A 20,711-nucleotide genomic window follows, 5' to 3' on the forward strand; every position below is an offset into this window, starting at 1 on the left:
ATGAAAGCCAGCTGGGTGACTTTGGGCCAGTCATTCTCTCTCAGCCCAACCCACCTCAAAGGATTGTTGTTGTGGGAAAAATAGAAGGCAGGAGTCTTACGTATGTTCGCTGCCTTGAATTGACTGACTGACTGTCTGTCTGTCTATCTAAAAGGTGGGATAAAATAACAACAACAATAATAATAAACCACTGCCTTCTTTGATGGGAAGTGGTTCTCCAGGATCTCTGTAGAAACCCCCCCCCAAAACTAATAAAACTGATAAATATCAAAATAATATCAAACTGAGCTGATGGGGATATAACCCATTATGAAACTGATCTTCTTGTCATGCTATTCCTTTCTCTGCTTTGATCAGCAGGACTGATATCTTCCCCATTTTGAAAATGTGTTGGCATAAATGCCATCTAAACCACATATCTATACAAGTTGGATCTGTGACTAGCAGTTTTTTGGAAAATCAAGCATGTTTTGCTAAATTCCTGGGTGGCAGAGTATTATTACTAGAAAATTCTTGGTTTGCATAGTAGAATGGCTAGGGAATCTTATCAGTGTGACTTATCATACATTAGAATATTTTTGTTGATCTTTAAGAGCAATCTCTGCCTTAGTCCTGATTTCACAGCACCATGCAAAATCAGATATTTGCCTATAACTCATTCCAGGCAGGATCTAGGACTGAGGTGTGTCTTGCAAAGTGACCTCTTGTGTGTCTTGAGTTTGTGTTACCTGGTAATGATAGAGAATATACATATAAATATCCAGTGGCCTGACATGACTGTAAATCTAGGTTCCCTATATTCTCAAACCTTCATTCTAGAATTAGCTTTCTCAACAATAGGCTCTTGGACAGAACTTGACCAGTATAGACACTTGATTGCAGACAAGAATTAAATACAGTCAAAGCATATGTATGTGTCAGTGCTCCAAGATTTAAATGTTAGGTTTTTTTTCTCCTGCATTTCTGAATTAAAGTGGATATTTGGCTGTCCTGTTCAAAGTCACAGAACGCAGTTGGGATTTGTTAAAATAATGGTTCTCACAAGGGAACCACTGGTCTCTCCTATGCTAGCTTAACTGCTAACAACATGGCACCCACAGACACCTCCCCCGAAGCAAGCAAGACTCCCTGCCCCATTTGAATGAAAGCATTTTACTTTCTAAAACCATAATAATTGGAAATTGACATGTAACAGAACAAAGAATCAGCTTCTAACACCATTTTTATTTTCAATAATGCTTCTAGGCCTCACATGACTGCATTTGTTGGAACTATACCAACCTGCCTAGAAAAAGGACAAACTGAACAAAAGGTGGGGTAGTTGAGACCATCCATGGGTGTTAGAAGGAATGGTAGAAAATATCCTCACAGATTGCATGGCTCATTGTGACCAAACAGGCTCATGGAGCTGTATTGTGAAGATTTTTGTGTTCTGCAGTAATGCTGAATGCAGAGTCGAATTCCTGGAGAGTAAAGATTTATTGTAGTATCTGGTGTGAAATCTGACAACAAGCAAGCACCCCAGGGCTGTCATTTTGTGGGAATGCCCACAACATTCTCTCAAAATTTTAAATGTTGTTGCCACTAAAATATGATAGTACACTAAAGGCATTGTGGGAAGTTAATATGGCAATTAGACCCAGCCACACAGCATTCCTCACAGTTGGACTTTTTTTAATGGGAGGCCAACGGCTGAAGCAGTAGCCATGCTGGGGATGCGTGGCCCCGGAGATGGCAGGGGTTGACACCAGCCTAGTTCCGTCCATATTTGAACAAATTAAAAGGCATTATTTGATAGAAGATAGCATCTGAGTTCATAATCACCATAAAAAGGGGGAGGTATAAAGCACGCAAAGCTCCCAGCCTTAAGCAGTCTTACTGTTCACCTCCTTAACTAATCCTTGTGCTGCAGAAGAATAATGGGCAATAAGGATTTTTTTTTTTTTTGGTCAAATGATTACAAGCAAGTTTCTTCTATATGTTGGTTTAGATTGAATTATAAAAATTTGCTATCTACCAGGCATGCTACTTACTTTATACCTGTTTGATTAACAGGTCATTTAAGTTGCTCTGCAGATCTATAACTAAAGGCTTGGGGAGATATGAGCAGCAGTTAATGAAGTTCCTTCCCAAGTCAAAGGAAGTCCCCCTGCAGTACCAGTTAGTTGCCCACTAAGTCACCCACACCAGCACCTACCCCCTTATTAAGCATGCATACCTCACAAAATTAGATGTTTCGGGTGGAAGGCAGGGGAGAGATCAAACAGTTTCTGTGCCCCGATTAGGCTCCAAGCCATAATTACAATTCTGCTGTCAGTTTTAGAGGAGGCAGTCACGCCTTCTGGAGCCAGGCTGCCTGCTTAAGCCCTTCTGGTGGTTGTCAACACTGGAGTCACTGTACTAAAACTCTGACTTTCAAGTGATACAGGGTAATTTTGCCTGGGCAGCGAAGTTTTTCTCCAAAGCAGAACCACAGGGATGTGTGAAAGTAGTCTTTGGGCAGTTGCTTCCAGATGGGCTCACCAGGTCTTAGAACTAGTGCTCTGTTTACTGCATTTGTACCCTGCCTTACTTACATAGTACTGTCCCTCCAATTTTATCCTCACAACAACCCTATGAAATACATTGGGCTGAGGGATAGTGCCTGATCAAGTGCAGCCTGATTGCCTGCCCCCCACAGCCACCCCCGGTTTCTAACCACTGCCTTTTGCTGGATTCCTCCCTCCCTCCCTCCCTCCCTCCTGCTGCTTCGTGCTTTGATTTTTGTACCACCTCTCTTGATGAGGAGCTGCATACTTTTTTCTGTTGTTTTAGTAGATCCTTATAAGTATTTTATCCAACCATATATTTTTCTCTCATGGATCAGCATGGCCATTTAAGTGCTTTTGCATGTCTGTGTATTGCACTCTGCAAAGTACAGGTTGAACTATGTTTTTTCCCCAGTATGTGTGTGCACATGGTATATATGTGATAGTGTTAGCCCTGTGAGGTAGTCCAGACAAGAAGCATGACCAGGAGTACTAGCTCTACCTTTATTGTAAGGTTATGTTAACAGAATCTTGCAAGACTGAAAGTATTTCTCTCCTCCTTTCCTTTTACTCTCTCGAACACTAGGGAGGGTCCCTTCTGAAACGTTTCCCATGCCTTCCCTCCTTCTATGGGGTGAGATACCTTTTACATGCTAGTTGTCCAGTCTGTGGCTCTTCCTCCTGTCTGCCAAGGTCATTCCCACATACCATTACAGACAGACAGATAGATATTAAAAAGCTCCATGGCTCATGTGGTTGACCAGGAACATATGAAGCATTCTTTTGTTGTTATGCTTGTGATTTAGGGATGGAAGCGATTAGCTGTTCAATTTATTGCACTTTGCCCATGAAGTCTGTTGTTTCTCTCCTATTTGTTTATTGAATAATAATCTCACTAGAAGTAAAATCTTATTCATCCTGTTCCAATAGAGGTGGTGTTGGTGGATGTGATTTTAGTGGTAGCAGCAGCAGCAGTCTTTGAATGACTCATTCAGAACTTTTCTGTAGGTAAAAAGATATAGTACTTCTACAAAGTGTTAATGGTAGATCACGTGCTTTCCGTGCATAAAGACCCCAGTTCACTCCCTAGTATGTGTAGCAAGGGCTCTTGGAAACCATAGAGAACAGTTGTTAGTCAGTTTTAAGGAAGCTTGTATGTACAGCATATCTCATATTTATTATGTTTAAATATAAATGTATTTACACATTTAAATATATAAATATGAGATACACTGCACATTCAAGCTTCCTTATACATTTACCTTTGATTCCATTCACATTCTAGATGAGCTACACAACTACTGCTTGTATTTCTCTTGAGCTGAACTTTCAGGAAGAATAATAAATTACTATAACACAGTAAAGCATAAATTAATCCTACAAGCTGACTTTGCATAATGTTAGGCTAAAATGTGGTTGTAGTTCATTGTATTGTGCAAATATAGCTAATGTTTTCCTCTGAGTTTTTTGCATGCTATGGAAGTAATTAACTAGAACAAGGGAAAAGTTTCTCTTCATTCTAAATGGTTAATACTGGACTGGCCAACAGTGTCAGCTTGGCCAGGATAAATTTGCCCCATTAATGCAATATTTGCCATCAGTTGTTATTTTCTCCAATTTTCAAGGCAGAGTTCTATTATTAAATCAAATCCTGGTAAATGCTTGAAGCTGCAATTGTATGCTTAGCTCTGCAGGTATCAGTCATTTCAAGGAAGGATATACAGGTGGAATGGAAAAAGAGAAACAGCAAGGAATCTGTATTCTTGTGGAAATGTAAAGCCTAAAAATGGATCAGTGTTGTTTTTGTAAATCTATTTTGTAAATCTACAATAGGACCAGCAAGAAGTGAAATAAGATGTAGAACAACCATACAGTTAGAATGCATATACTGTGGACTGTTGGCGTATTGCATTCTTTGAGAAAATAAAATGGATGCATCTAGTTAGTTTACTAAGCTAAGTTTTTTTTTTTTTAATGAGATCATAGCAGCATGATATCTCTCTTAAAGAACCATCTTCCTTTCTCTCCTGAGTCAGGAAGAGGCTGAACAAATCATATAGCCACTGTCTCTGTTTTATTATCCATAGGGAAGCTTCAGGGCTCCCTGGTCATCTCAGGGGAGGGTGGGTAGAACGAATGTAGGAAAAATGGCCCACATCTTTGGCCATTAGCTACAAGAAGTTCCAATATGATTTATGGTTTGTGTAGCAGTTTCCATGAGCAAAATATGAACCTATTGTCCTGATAATTGCTTGAAGTCAATGGGATGCTTTACCTAAATTATGCTTTTTTTTTAATGCAACATAGAAAAGAAGATAGCTTGCTTAAATATAGAAGTATTTATTTAAATATTCATTTAAATTGTGTTTAGCACCTTTCTGTTTGAAAACAATATTTTATTTCCAGCATCTGGCTCAAGAAAAGAGCCTTGCTCATTCAAAACACTGTTTTACATCTAAAGCTTCCTTCAGAGATGAAATCAAATTATTTCCTTATCCCAAACACTATTTTTCAAGAATTGCTTACTTTTTCCATCAAGGGCCTTTCTATGCAAAACAGTGTTTTATTTCTTAGACTTGGTTTAGACAGATTTGTGCCCAGGCAGAAATCCAAGCATAGGCATGATGAAGTTACATTCAGTACCTCATATTTTGCAGGGGACATGGGATTTATTAAACCACTGAGAAGCCTTTTGTGAGGGTTATACCAATGACTTCTGAATATCCCATAGTACAATTTGGGATGTAAAGAGACATAGGACAAATGTGGAAAGTCAAAAGCTTAACATTCAGAGCACTGATGACCCCTTGGTCTGATCCATATAAGCCACCAATAGATAGGACATTGAACGAAGAAATACATTTTCAGGGTGATAGTGGTTGTTTCAGCTACAGCATACTTTGCCATTTGCTATAAATAACAGTTTAACTAAATTGGTAGGCAGAATGCTTCCAGACAGTGAAGAAGCTAAGGACAATGCATGAGGACACAGAAAAGCCACTCACTGCGTTGGAAAAGAGAGTGTAAGTGCCATCCAAACCCATGATCACAAAGTTCTGTTGGTTAAAAAAAAATTCTTTGTGGGAGACAGATGGCAAATTCTGACATGGATGACAAATTCTTCCCAGGATTTATCACCTTTGAAGATTCTCAAGTTCATTTGGGACTTACTTTCTAAATATGCCCTGAGTACAGCATACCAAAGCTGAAAATACTGCAAAAACCATTTAACAGTCTATCTCTGATACAGAATTTGGTCAAGAAGCCTGTGTGCCTTTTGTCTCAGACAATGCCTCTATAGTCACTGGAAATCAGAATGGAACTCCAAAGCTTCTGTAGTAGGACTCTCAAACTCATAGGCCACATGCAGCCCTCCCAGTCATTCTGTGCAGTCCATGTTCCAGATCGAGGCAATACCACAGCTCATGCTGAGGCCTGTAGGTACATCACTAGCATGGCTGGCAAAGGTCAGCTGAGGAGCACATCTTTGCTCCTGTCCCTGAGCAAGAACAGTGTTCTACCCTCCTTGGTGTCAGGAGTCATGCTCCCCTCCCAGCCAGGATTGCTGGGGTTTGCTTGGAGATACCATGCTGCTCCTTCTTGCCTCTCTTCTTTGCTCCACCGTTTTCTCACACCCTGACTACACTGTGGGGCACAAGGAGGTCCTAAGTGGTGCCAGCCTCGCCTTGCTTAACCTGCTGACCCCTCTCTTGATGGGACAGCTGGAGGGGAGCTGCCTAGAGGGCGTTTGAAGGTCATAGGGAGCAGACAAATAGCGACGCCTACTTCCCCCTCCATAGCTTCTTGCCACCAACAGTTTCTTCCTTTCTGGGGCTTCTCTTTGTCAGTAGGGTGGGTGAAGTAATGTTGCTTTGCTCAGGGCTTCCTTGCATCCACAGCCATTATCGAAGTGTGAGTGAATGGCAGAAAAAGAGGACAGAGGCAGGAAGAAGCCCTGGTTTGGCATCTCTCAGCATACCTGGAGAACTTGGCTGGGTGCAGAGCATTGTCTCTCAACACCAAAGAGAGACAGAACAATGTCTCTGCCCGGGTGGTAGGGACAAGGACATGCCCTGGTGGGGCCTTTACAAGCCAGCCTCTATTGCTTGGGGTCAAGGTGAAGAAGTTGCTGCATTCTGCAACACTCCTCCTCCAGGGCTGTCTCTCACCTGTCTCCCAGAAGTCGCGTCTTGATCCATGACCTCAGGACTCCATTGCCCCATCCCTTTCCTGGTAGTAAGGTACCCCATGCATCCTAGAGAAGCTGGTCCCAGTTTCTGCCCCGGGCTGATATTTTTCCAGCCACAGCAGCCCAATGAGGTATGTGATGCTTAAGCTCAAATTTTAAATCTAATGCAAAATCCCACATCTTCATGCTTCCCTGTTAATTATAACTAGAAAACAGAAAAGGGTTTTCTCTATGTATATGGGACAGAAAATATTTATTTAATCAATTTTTAGCTGGCTTGCTATTAAAGGTATTCTGAAATTGAACTACATTAGCAGGAATTATAGCCTTTTGTGGTGTATGTGCCAAATTGAAGAAACTTTTTTTTTGTCTTTAGAGAATTGTGAATATAGTTTTTATCTCAAAGATCTGAAAATAATTTTCAGACTTAGTTGTCTCTTTTGAGGGGATAAATCTTGCCAAATTTCAGGTAAGTGGCCAAAGTGAAATGGCAAAATAATATTAACAGTAATCATAATAGCAGCAACTCCATTCCACAGTAAAGTTTTTTTTAAAATTTAATAAGTTGTGCTTAATACCACGCTGTGATACTCTTTATTTTTAGTTTACTGTTGTATCAATGTATACATATGTTTCTCTGTTTTTGGCTCTCGGGCTCATGAGCTAATAATCCCTACGTATAAACTATCCCTGAGTTTTTTTAGATAATATGTTTAATTTAGTAATGAAGCTGGTAAGAAAGCTCTCAAACTTGTTGCACTTCAGCAATTAAGCATGTCTTGCATGCTTGAAAAGATCCTAAATATTTGGGACTACCTTAAATGCTATGTCCTATTTCACTATGCTTGATGATATTGAGCCTGTTCCACAAAAGTAGCACAAACAGGAGGAGCAGATATATCTGAAACCAGAGAAGATTAGCTAGCAACAGTATGTTAATGGATCAGTTAATTAACTGTGTATCCTGTTTCTGCAGGCAATTATATCTCAAGATGTTAATTTTAATAAGTTGGTTCAGTGCAAGGAGTCTTTGAACCACAGACCAAATCCTGCCATGAAGAAGCTGTCTGTGGTTCTGTTAGGATGCTGTTAAACCACTGATCATACCTGAAAACAAAGATAATGTATGGTCTGTTAACATCACCAAGAAACACTTTAGAAGTCAGACCAAGATTTGTTCATAGGTTTTGGTATATTGCAACCAATGGTGAAGTTCGAACTTGAGGCAGAAGAGGTTTTATCAGAATATCCTGCTGCATATGAAGCAGAAATTCCCAATCAATGATCTAATACTAAAGCAGCAATTGTGTGATTTTGTAGAGAGACAAAATTTGAGCTCCTCAGTGATACCATTTTGGAAAAATGTATTTTTATACAGAGCAGACAAAATTGATCTTTGTATGGAATTCATGCAGTAGTGAAATTTCATAAAACTTCTTGTGGCTTGAAGGAAGTAAGAATTGATCAATTTTGGCATCAGCTGCAAGTTCCAGCAACTAGATAATCACAGTGTGCAGCAATTCACAAAAGATGTGTTACTCATCTCATAAGGTAAAGTTTTCTGTGAAGGTATTTTTAGCATGGTTAGAAAAAATGCAACTGAAGTTGAAACTCCTTATGGAAGTCAGCAAAAAGACATTTTGCAGCCTGAGGGTATGCCCAACAGATAGGTATTAGAAACAGTATCTGTGTGATAATGACATTCAGATTCAGTGTATTCAAGATATACAACTGTACTGAATGGTAGCCACCCATTGATCCACAAAGTAAAATCTGCTACTTATAGAATTTGCAGGCAAGGAAAGAAGCTTCTGAGCCGTTGAGTGGATTGGTTGGTGACAAGTTTTGCATCAGTGCCAGTTCGGATTTTACTTTAAACTGGTCATATTTCTTGATTTGGGTTAGGAGAAGCCTGTTCACACTATACCAAACACTCTTTCAGTCCAATTACTAATTTCCTTTAGGCCCTGATAATGTATGTTGGGGGAAAGGGAACAGCAAAACAAAAAACCTTTGAAGATGTGCTGATGATTTGGGACTGAGAGGAAACAAGTTAGCAAGGATCAGAGTGTGTGTGTGGGGGGGGGGTATACTTATTTTTTTATACTTTTGAGATTCTACAAACTTCATTGTGAAGTAAAAAAAACAAACATGTTTTTTCCTATCAAATCCTTTTCAACTTGGGAAAGGGAACTGGCTGGGTCATTCACTCACTTGACACCAGAATCTGCAGAAACTTGCAGTTGGCAAGATAATTTTTCATTGCTTTGGAAAGTCTGCAAAGCAGAGGCCAACGTCTCTCTTCCCTTGAGTTGTTTGTGTCTGTTGGAGGATTTCAAAGAAGGGAGAGTGAGCACAGATAATGGCTACTTATCAAGGCCAACCAAAATTCTTGGAGCTCAACTTTGAGAGCAGTCAGAGGACACGTGCATACTCTGTCTGTCTACCCACAGATACCTATGCATCACAAGAAAGTTTGAGTAATAACAGGTTTGGCAAGTTACTTTCCAAGAAGAAGTGGTTAACTACAAGAGTGGGGTAATTCCTTAGGTGTCTAGGCTTTTCTGTTGTTCAACAAGAATCTTCCAAGGCAGTTTTCAACACTACTTTTTAAACACCCAGACATCAAGGTTTTTTTTTTTTAAATTATTTAACAAGTGAAACAAGAATCTCAACAAAATATACCTCCGTTTTTATTAAATTACACATAATGAAAAGAAGTGAAAAATAAAAATGGTCAAAACTATTTCCCATAAATATTCCTTGTAAGTATTGCAAAAATGGCTTTAATTGTATTCTGTAATGTAACAAATGCATTTTTATATATACTGTAGTCCATAAACATCTGAAGTTGTTTTGGATCAGTATCTGGAGTATAGGATCTGTCCTGTTCAAATATAACAAGTAAAAGTATTTACATGGTTTGATACAATTTATTACAACCATGGAACATATCTAGTGTAAAAGTCTAATACAGTTCATGACATGAAATAGTGTAGGACATGAAAATCTGCATAGTTTTTTGAAGCAATTCACCTAGCTTCAACATAGCTTACATGTTCCTTGTACAAAAGCACACACAGCAGCTGTTCAGTTAACTACCTATTACTGATAGCTAACAGAAGTTCAGATTTTGTTGATTTGCTTACCCCCCAAAATTGCTGGCCTGTGTATCTTAATCTATAAGTACAGCCACTATAGATAATGGGTGAATCTTCCAGTATATTTTTCTGAATACAAACATTGCCAGTTTCTGCAATAACACTTCCAGAGCATTATTCCAAGTCAGCTAAAAGCCTATCAGTGAAGGAAGAGCATTCCCAGAAAATGAGGCAGCAACCTTCATTGTTTTGGTATGGGTCCGGAAAAGAACAACCACTCTTGCTGTTTTTAAAATTTGAAGTTGTTAACTTACTGCACCTGAATGAACCTCTTGACTTTTCAGGTGTTTGGTGACTATGCAGGAGGTCTAGACACATATGTGCAAAGTACAAATTATCAGCAGCATTGTGGAGTCAAGGATGAATAGCTTTTTGCAACAATAACTTGAAGAGCATTCACTCTAGGCGACAACTTGCATTTTTCATTTACCCCCAGAAGAGCTTTGGTTTGTCTCCAGCCATCCACCAAGAACCATAGTAAATAGTTTGCAGTAGAAGTCAATAATTCAGGCTGATTGGCAGGGTAACCTTAGCCTAGCATATTGTTTACGGCTTTTGGAGTAAGGCAGGAAATCTGGAAGGGGGCAAGTAATAGGTTGGTTTTGTGTGTTTTCTTTTCCTTGTCTATACACCATGGACCAAACATGATGGAAGAAATATGGTAACTCTTAAGTTAGTTGTGTATCAAGGAAGTAATCAGGGAAAATCTTCCTGTTGAAAAGATCACATTGCTCATTGAAATTCAAAAAGCCTTCCTTAGACCTCCCCATCTTTATTTTACTGGAGAGTTTCTCGTAAGTGTATCCTAATCCCTTAAGAAATGTAAGTCTCTGGGTTGCAAGTCTTAGGCCAGGAGGGCACAGATAGTTCATATTGATATTGATTTTTGCATTTGGTTCTTTTGTCCTTTTCCCCCACTGGCCTCTCTAATTGGCTGCCAGGGTCCCTTTGGAAATTGCTAATAGTGTGAAAGTGCATCTTCCCAAGATCTCACATTCAGCAGGAACTGGAAAGACAAAAGAGAAGAGAGAGAGGAAAAAAACTGACCAAGAGACAAAAGCTCACTTTCTGAAATACACTCATGTTATTAGCTACCCAATTTCTCTTTCCAGATGTTTCAATAATTCCTGGATTTTCCTTACATTTCCACAAGCCATCAGTGTCTGCAAGCCTGATTATTAGATTACTTATTTTAATTGTAGAGCAACGCAGTGATTAAAAAGTGCTCATTGTGTTGTGTCACATGTTGAGAATCTGGAGTTGCACAATTTGTTTAAAATGGTCATGAATTTTCCATGCAGATTTGAATTTGATCTGGTACTGGTAAAGTATGTTTTAAGATTTTCTTCAAATGCATTGGTGCTATTAGAAGCCAGTACACTGATTTCCCCTCTTCCCCCCATAACTTGCCAACCCATGGTAAGGAAAGATGAAATGGAAAAGGCAAGAAAAAGAAGGGGTCAATTTAGGCAGCTGCTGCTTCTTATATTTTGTGTTTAGTTCTTTTCTTTAAAAATGTATATTGCTGTTCCATTCTGGACCTGTTCAAGGTAACTTTCAAAGTCCCATTAAAAAATACAATGATATGTAATAAATAAACAAAATTATTTAAAGTAACTGTTTATACATCAGCAAAAGTTTGATTTCCTAGAAGGTAATTCTAACATTACATATTCAGTAGTTTACACTACCTTTTGAAGTGATTGAGAGGACTTGTGGAGGAGGGAGCAGTGAGAAAAGAAACATTTCACAGAAAAGGGTTTTGGAGACATAATCTAAATGAAGACAAACCAGTCATGGAAGCATTTGGGGAATTAATAATTCCCTACTTTACAGGCCACATTGATGAATGAGCAGAAGGACTTATGAGTTTTATAAGCTCTAAAGGTATTTCAGAAAGTTGAGAAGACCAAAGGACACATTTGAAAATAAAGATGGAACCAAGGAGATAAAGATTTTGCCTTTCAATTACATTGTACTTCAGAGACACCCTAAAAACCTTTTAAGCAAGACATGACCTCTTTTCCGGGAGGGGCAAGGATGATTGTGAACACAAATTCTGCATGACTATAAAGAAAGTGAACACTTCTTGAATCATAGGCAAAAAGAAATTGTATTTGATACAGAAGGAGATGAAAGCCAATGTGGAATGATCCTGACATCAGATTTCTGGAACATAAGAATAACCAGGGTGTAGTAACTAGGCTGTAGTAACAAAATCAGGAAGGAGATGGCTGCTCTGTGAATCACAATTAAAGCTGCAAAGACAGGGAGAGAAGATATCTTTGCAGTGCTAAATAGGGAAAAAATAGGGAGATGCAGGAAAAGAAACGTGTGAAACATTGCTTGAAGCAGCATTATTTGGCTATTGGGGTCTAGGTAGTAAATAACTGGTTGAGTTCCTAAGCATGAGATAGTAACTACAAGAGTTCCTTAATTATGCATTTCATAAAGGAGCACACTTAAGAAACTTGAAAACTTTTACTAGGAATGGGTAAACATAAAAGTCACATAGACAAGTTGTGTATTTTACCCAAAACTATGCGCTTCCCTTCTGTCAGCAGCTCATCTCACTTTCCTGATTTCCAGGCTTCAACAGCTGCCCCTTCTTTGCTGCAAACTCTGAGATTGATACAAGGTATGTGTAGATTCTCAAAAAATCTGTTCTATTTTACTGCTTTGGTGGGGCAGTTTTCTAGTCCAATTTTTTTTGGAGGGAGGGGAGGTTTTTTTTTTTTAAAAGTCCAATGAAAAAGTTGCCAGACCAAATGAAGGGTAGTTGTTTTTTGTTTTACAATATACAAGAAGTTCAAGGGATCACTTCTAGCTTTAACTTCTCAAAAACCTAGCAAGCCTACTTCAGCACCAGGTTCTTTGCAAAAAAGCTTCATACTTTCTCCAGTGCTTCCTAGAATGACTATACTATAATTTGGATGATATCTGTCAGCTGTCTCAGATGTTTTTAGAAATTTTTTTTATAAGAAGACAACAAACAGTAGGTAGACTTGATTCCTGTTAGCATTAATTACCATAATGTGTGCTTTTGGAAGCAAAACTCCCACATTTGCTTTGAGAGGATCCTGCATTCGAATTCTTCTACATACATAACAAAGGGACAAATGTGCAACAATTCTAACCAGATAGATCACATTCTAACAGCCTAGACTGATTTCTGCTGGCAAAAGTCCTAGCAAAAACCTCTTAGAGGATTCTGCACACAGCTATAGCATAAAGGTTACCTGGCTTGGAAATGATTGATTGATTGTGTGCCATCAAATACTTTTCGACTCCTAGCGACCACATAAATAGATTTTCTCTATGATGATCTATCCGTAACCAGTTCTTTCAGGTCTCCCAATGGTGCATCCATTGCCACCATAACCGACTCCATCCACCTTGCTGCTGGTCATCCTCTTCTGTTTCCTTCCACTTTTCCCAGCATTAGAGACTTTTCCGGAGAGCTAGGTCTTCACATAATGTGTCTGAAGTAGGATAGTTTGAGCTTGGTCGTTTGTGCCTTGAATGAGAACTCTGGGTTTATTTGTTCAATGATCCATTGGTTTGCTTTCTTGGCTGTCCATGGTATTCTTAGGAGTCTTCTCCAACATCAAAGTTCAAAGGCATCAATATGCTTCCTATTCTGCTTCTTCAAAGTCCAACTTTCATTTCCATAGAGTGTCATAGGAAATACAATGGCTTGCATGATTCTGATCTTTGTAAGTATAGATAAATCATGGCATTTGAATATCTTTTCCAAGGCCTTCAAGCTGCTGTACCAAATGCTGGTCTGCAGCATATTTCTTGACTGCTTGTTTCTTTACTGTTAATGGTTGATCCTAAAAGGCAGAAGCTGTCCATTGTTTCAATATCTTTATTGCCAATTCTATGGCTGATTGTTCTACCTGTTGTTGGAATTATAGTTAATCATAGACTGAACATATCCTGAGATTGTGACAAGGCTGCAAACAAAGCAAATACAATTTTAGGCTGCATCAATAGAATTACAATTCCAGTATACAGAGTAGGAGTCAAAACAAGAGTCTTGTTTCTCTTTATCATGCCAGTAGGCTATTTTTTGTTTTGACCACCAGAGGGCATTTTCACTATTCTATCAATAAAGAATTGTAAAATTTGCCCTCTAACCTTGAAGACATATTCTTAGAAGTACAGTATGTAGAATTTATTGCTGCTTACTTATAAGTAATTCTGCTAAGATGGCAGCCAGATAGTCTGATATCTGAAGAGTATTCAGAAGCTACAGCTGGTGCAAAATGCAGCAGTGGAGGCAGTTATGGGTGCCAGTCACTTGGCACATGTGACACTTCTGCTCCATGAGCTGCATTGGCTGCACAATTCAAGGTGCTGGTGGTTACATTTAAAACTCTTCATGGTTACGGGTTACTTATGGGACCATCTCTCCCAAGTACTGTAGTGTCTACCCGTCCTGTAAGATTCAGCAGGAGAAGCATGCTTCAAGATCTGTCCACAAGAGAGTACCATCTAGTGGGACCCAGGAGGAGGGCCTTTTCTGCCATGGCGCCTGCCCTTTGGAACATCATCCCCCCCCCCCCCGAGATCAGACTTGCCCCGACCCTGCTGGCCTCTTGCAAGGCTTAAAAACTTGATTTTGTCATCAAGCCTGGGGCCCTGATAGTGTGGGTTACCCCCCTTTTTGGCTATATTGACTGTGAGGTTTTCGATTATTCTCAGCTGCTGTTTTATGCTGTGTTATGTCATTTATGTTTTTAATTATTGGTTGTGTTTCTATTCTGTTTCTATTTTGTTTTAATTGTTAGCTGCCCAGAGTCATGTATATGAGTTGGGCAGCCATATAAATTTATTAAACAAATTAATAAACAAATAAGGATCTCTTAAGAACTCTAAGAAGCAGTTACTGAGAGACGGTCTTGGCAAGAGAGAAAGAGAGAGAGAGAGATGCTGCAGATAGTCATACCAGCAGCTAAAATGGGAAGAAGGTAAAGATTTCTATTCCTGTGCTTTGTGAAAAATAGTGTGGATGTTCTACCTAATTGCTTCAGGCAACAATTGCATATACACTGAATGTTGTGCAGCTGTAGTCTGAAGTAGTGTGGCTTTGAGAACCAGCACCTGGGAAAATGAATGGAGAGTGATTGATGGTTGTTTTTCCCACCAGCAGTTGCCACTGGGTGGGAACGGAAATGCAATCAAGGCAAGTGCCCGATGACCGCTTTTAAGTTGTTCTGTATTAAAACTGTAATGTCTATATTAGTCACCAGTCTCATTGATGAGGTAGGATAATTCTCAGTCTCTGGGGCAGCACAAATTATTGCCAGCCTAGTTTTCTGCTGACTTCAGGGTTGCGGGAATGTATGTTGACATGGCCAGGAGGAAGAAGAGTCCACGGTCCAAATATAAGATCAATATAAGGAATAGATTCAATGTGTTTAACTTACACCAACGGGAACCTGAATTGCAATGGAAAGAGATGAGATATTGTGAAAACCAAACCATTTTTACCCCCAAAATAAAAAGGTCCAACTGGATTTCAGAACAAGCTGTTATGATAGCTTTGGAACGATGAAGCGTGAACATAGATTTTAGCATCAGATAAGACAGAACAAGAAGAAATACCTTATCCTAGAAATGTCAACTGAAAATGAAATAAGTTTTTTTTTAATCCAAAAAAAAATGTTCCTATGGGAATATTTGCATGTTTAGTGTAGTCTAGTATCTGTAAAGTGAGGTACAAGAGATGATAGACCAACAGTGACATTGGAAGACTCCAGCTACAGACAAAATGCCATTGGACTGTTGAAAGCTGTAGGAGAAAAGGAAACTAATGTGCTAACAGGAACAATACTATGTGGCCTGGATGTAGGAAAATATCAGTATATATTGTTATAATAAAGAAAAGAGATGCAAGAGAATATGAAAATTACAAAACTGTAAGCTAAGTGTTATTTAAGATAAGATCTTAGGAAAAGGAATAGAGACATATATGGAGAAGGAAAAGCCAAATGAACAGGTGAGTTTTAGAAAAGATGAAGCGGCACAAGAACCGAATGGACAGCAAGAGAACTCAAGAAAGAAGCTTACCATTGCTTTACTGATTACAGCAAGGCATTTGATTGTGTTGGAATATGGTCTATATTAAAGAAAATGGGTTTGCCAGAACACCTAATTATTCCTCTGAGAAACATTTACAGCGAATAAGAAGGCATTGCCATAACTGAGTCTGGAAAAACAGTGTCATTCAGAACAGAAGGGAGTGAGAGAAGGATGCATGTTATTCCATATCTTTAATGTGCACAGCAAATATATTTTAAGAACAATAATGTTGAAGAGTTAACAGCTGGAATCAAAATTGGAGGTTAGAACATGATTTATATACAGGTGAAACTCGAAAAATTAGAATATCGTGCAAATGTTCATTTATGTCAGTAAGGCAACTCAAAAGGTGAAACCAATATATGAGATAGATGCATTACATGCAAAGCGAGATATGTCAAGCCTTACTTTGGTATAATTGTGATGATTATGGCGTACAGCTTATGAAAACCCCAAATTCACAATCTCAGAAAATTAGAATATTACATGACATCAATAACACAAGGATTGGAAATAGAACAATATCGGACCTCTGCAAAGTATAAGCATGCATATGTACTCAGTACTTGGTTTGGGCCTCTTTTGCAGCAATGACTGCCGCAATGCGGCGTGGCATGGATGCTATCAGCCTGTGGCACTGCTGAGGTGTTATGGAAGACCAGGATGCTTCAATAGCGGCCTTCAGCTCCGCTGCATTGTTCGGTCTCATGTCCCTCATCTTTCTCTTGGCAATGCCCCATAGATTCTCTATGGCGTTCAGGTCAGGCGAGTTTGCTGGCCAATCAAGCACAGTAATCCCATGGTCATTGAACCAGGTTTTGGTACTTTTGGCAGTGTGGGCAGGTGCCAGGTCCTGCTGGAAAATGAAGTCAGCATCCCCATAAAGCTTGTCTGCAGAAGGAAGCATGAAGTGCTCCAAAACCTCCTGGTAGACGGCTGCATTGACCCTGGACTTAATGAAGCACAGTGGACCAACACCAGCAGATGACATGGCTCCCCAAATCAACACAGACTCTGGAAACTTCACACTGGACTTCAAGCATCATGCATTGTGTGCCTCTCCATTCTTCCTCCAGACTCTGGGTCCTTGGTTCCCAAATGAGATGCAAAAGTTGCTCTCATCAGAAAAGAGGACTTTGGACCACTGGGCAACAGACCAGTTCTTTTTTTCTGTAGCCCAGGTAAGACGCTTCTGACGTCGTTTGTTGTTCAGGAGCGGCTTGACAAGAGGAATACGACATTGGAAGCCCATGTCCAGGATCCATCTGTGTGTGGTGGCTCTTGATGCACTAACTCCAGCCTCAGTCCACTCCTTGTGAAAGTCCCCAACACTTTTGAATGCCCTTTTCCTGACAATCCTCTCCAGGCTGCGGTCGTCCCTGCTGCTTGTGCACCTTTTTCTACCACACTTTTCCCTTCCACATAACCTTCTATTGATGTGCTTTGATACAGCACTTTGGGAACATCCAACTTCTTTTGCAATTACCTTTTGGGGCTTTCCCTCCTTATGGAGGGTGTCAATGATGGTTTTCTGCACAACTGTCAGGTCAGCGGTCTTTCCCATGCTTGTGTTTCCTACTGAACCAGCCTGAGAGACCACTTAAAGGCTCAGGAACCCTTTGCAGGTGTTAGGATTCATTAGCTGATTAGAGTGGGACACTTTGAGCCTAGAATATTGAACCTTTTCACACTATTCTAATTTTCTGAGATTGTGAATTTGGGGTTTTCATAAGCTGTATGCCATAATCATCACAATTATACCAAAGTAAGGCTTGACATATCTCGCTTTGCATGTAATGCGTCTATCTCATATATTGGTTTCACCTTTTGAGTTGCCTTACTGACATAAATGAACATTTGCACGATATTCTAATTTTTCAAGTTTCACCTGTATTCAGTGAAAAATCTTGGTCAACATGAACTATTAAGAGGACAAAGGTAACATTAGACAACATGCTAATGAACTTGCAGTTGAAGAAGTGATAGTTTTATTTCTTGGGCTCAAGAAGAGCTAAGATGGACAGTTTACTGGAAATGTAAAGAGGAAATTAATCCTAGAGAGGAAGACAGTGAAAACGTAGAGAAGATAATGAAATGTAAAGATAATTCTGTGACAACAAAGATCAGAATAGTTAACACAATGTTTTTTTCAGTTGTATCTATGAAAACTAGACACTGAGAAAGAGCAAGCAAATGAAGATAGACGGATTCACATTTGGATTTGGACATGATTACCAACAGTACCATGGACTGAAAGAAAAATAAATTAGTCCTGAAAAAACAAAGACCGTCTGTTTCCTTGAGATGATGATCGCCAAGCAATGTGATATAAGTTGATGATTCACTATAAAAAGCAACTGCTTGACAGGGTTCAGGAAAATACAGAAAGGAGAAGATATGATATAAGGGGAGTGCCCTGGATCAAGAAGATAACTGGAACTTTCTTGAAAGAGATGTGAATTATCAAGGTCAAGATGGAAGATGTGTCTACAAGTAGTTTATCCTTTTTTAATTCCACATAACCTTATTAACTAAATTTTTTAAAAAATGTTAGTTAGTAAGATTAACTATGTTGTGAAGAAATAGCAATTGAATATAGTAGACCATTTGTCAAATGGTAACTGAGTAAGCAGTTATAAAAAGCTAAAGTAATTTTACTTCTTAGGCTATTTCAACAAATGCAGAAGTATAGTAAGATTTTATTCTTATTTGGCAGGATCAGTTTTTAAGTAGCTAGGAGCCTACTGTATGGGACTTCTTATAAAATGATTATCTACGTTCCCTCAAGTAAAAATAGTCAATTAACAAGCCCAGCTGTTTCTGATGAAACTGACCTGGCTTTCAGAAGTGGGGAACCTTTTTCCTATGAGAATGTGGATGAATGGTAAAGATGCTAAAGCTGACATATCATGAAGCCATAAGCAATCTTGGGTGGGGTTTCTAGATTTTCAGAACTCTTTGCCCCCTTAGTGCATTAGATAATGAGCTACAGTTCTCCTAAAAATAATGTAGTGTCTAATGAGATTGGGTGATTTCATATCCTGATGTGTAGTCCAAGAGTATAATGTAACAGGTAACTAGGCCAAGATGGTTACATCAAACTCAGACCTTAGCATTCAATGGATAATTGTAAAACAAAGATATGCACATGCCCCTCCAAGTCTCCAAGTTAATAAACTTAGGCAGCTGCCTGAACTGAAAGTGATTCTTTTCCAAGCACAGTGCTGACAGGGTTTCTCTTTAACAAGATTACGATTAAAGGAGTGATGGTACAAGAATTCCAGCTTGTCAATTGTTTTCAATTTAGAGCCAGTATATCTAAGTGTACATTAGAGCAGAGACTTTGAGTATTTTTCTCACAGCCTTATGGTGCACCATTAAATAGGCCAGTGTTGTCCAAACTTGGCCACTTTAAAATGAGTGGACTTCAACTCCCAGAATTCCCCAGCCAGCCATGGCTGGCTGGGGAATTCTGGGAGTTGAAGTCCACTCGTCTTAAAGTGGCCAAGTTTGGACAACACTGAAATAGACAGTTGTCTTCGTTGATTATGGGGAAATCTGCAAGTAGTTCTTTACATAATAGTCACTTGCAATTTTATCAACCTGTGAACCAGCTCTTATAGGAAGCCATAGTATGTGAAGTGGGTTTCCCCGCTTCTGGTACTCTCTAGCTGTATTGGAATATAACTCCCATCATCCCCACCAGCACGTCACTCTGATGAAATTCATACACATCAGATAATAGAGTTGGTCATGCTTTGAAAATGATTCAGCTCTCATAGGAGGGGAAACGCAATCCTTCTCTACCACTCATTAAGTTAGGCCAACTTGTTTTAGGCTATTTCACAGGTCTAAGAAGCAAGCGAGGCTACTTTGCATTATCGTTAGTGAGCGATCCCCACAAAGCAGAGGCTTGAAAAAAGTCAGTCTGAGTTCTTAAATCGCAGAGCAGTGCTCTGCTTATGCATAGGATGAAGCGCTTTTTCCAAATCATTTTTGAAATGCTTACAGACTATTAGATAGTATCTTCAGGTGGTTAAAACCTTTCCCACTGCTTTAAAATAGGTTTGATTTTGTAGGCTTAGTTCTGTTTTTTCAACGTCCCATGCAAAATAAGTGTTTTTCAGCATATTTGGTGAAGTTGTATTTCTAAAAATAAGCAATATAGGATCAGTCCCCAAGGAATCAGAATTTGCCAGAGTGGGGAGATATAAATCAGAATAATTTAAGTCTCCAAGAAAAAAGTACTCTTGCACAAGATGGAAAGTTAGGATCAAACTACACATTATTTTAAGCAGGCTTATTTAAAAGTTTGTATAAAATGGTTAGGTACTTTGTGTTTCAATATATGTTTCATGTATTTCATATGTTTCGTATGTGAATATGTTTTGGAAAGATGTATAACCTGAAGCCCCAGAGCTGTGTGCAGCCCCAAGAAACCTCAAAGTTGTTGCCTGTTAATAATTTTAATATGAGAGAAAATTATTAAATATACAACCAAAAGGTAATATTTACTTTTGCATAAATGTAAATCAAGTAGTATCCGTAACAAGTCCCAATGACGTAAAAATAATGTGTTGTGATGTCATCATAGAAAGAGTGTGATTATGTAATAATGTGTGATACAAATATAAAAGATTGTTTGTGTGATGACATCACTTCTTTCCCCTTCTCCCTCCCCTATGATATAAATGTAAATTAAATGTAATCCATTTTTTTTTCTTTCTACACCCAGAATTCTTT

This window comes from Python bivittatus, unplaced genomic scaffold (assembly GCF_059951505.1).
Source record: "Python bivittatus isolate LINGU-HERP-01145 unplaced genomic scaffold, Pbiv_v1 ctg000020_np1212, whole genome shotgun sequence".
NCBI lineage: Eukaryota > Metazoa > Chordata > Lepidosauria > Squamata > Pythonidae > Python > Python bivittatus.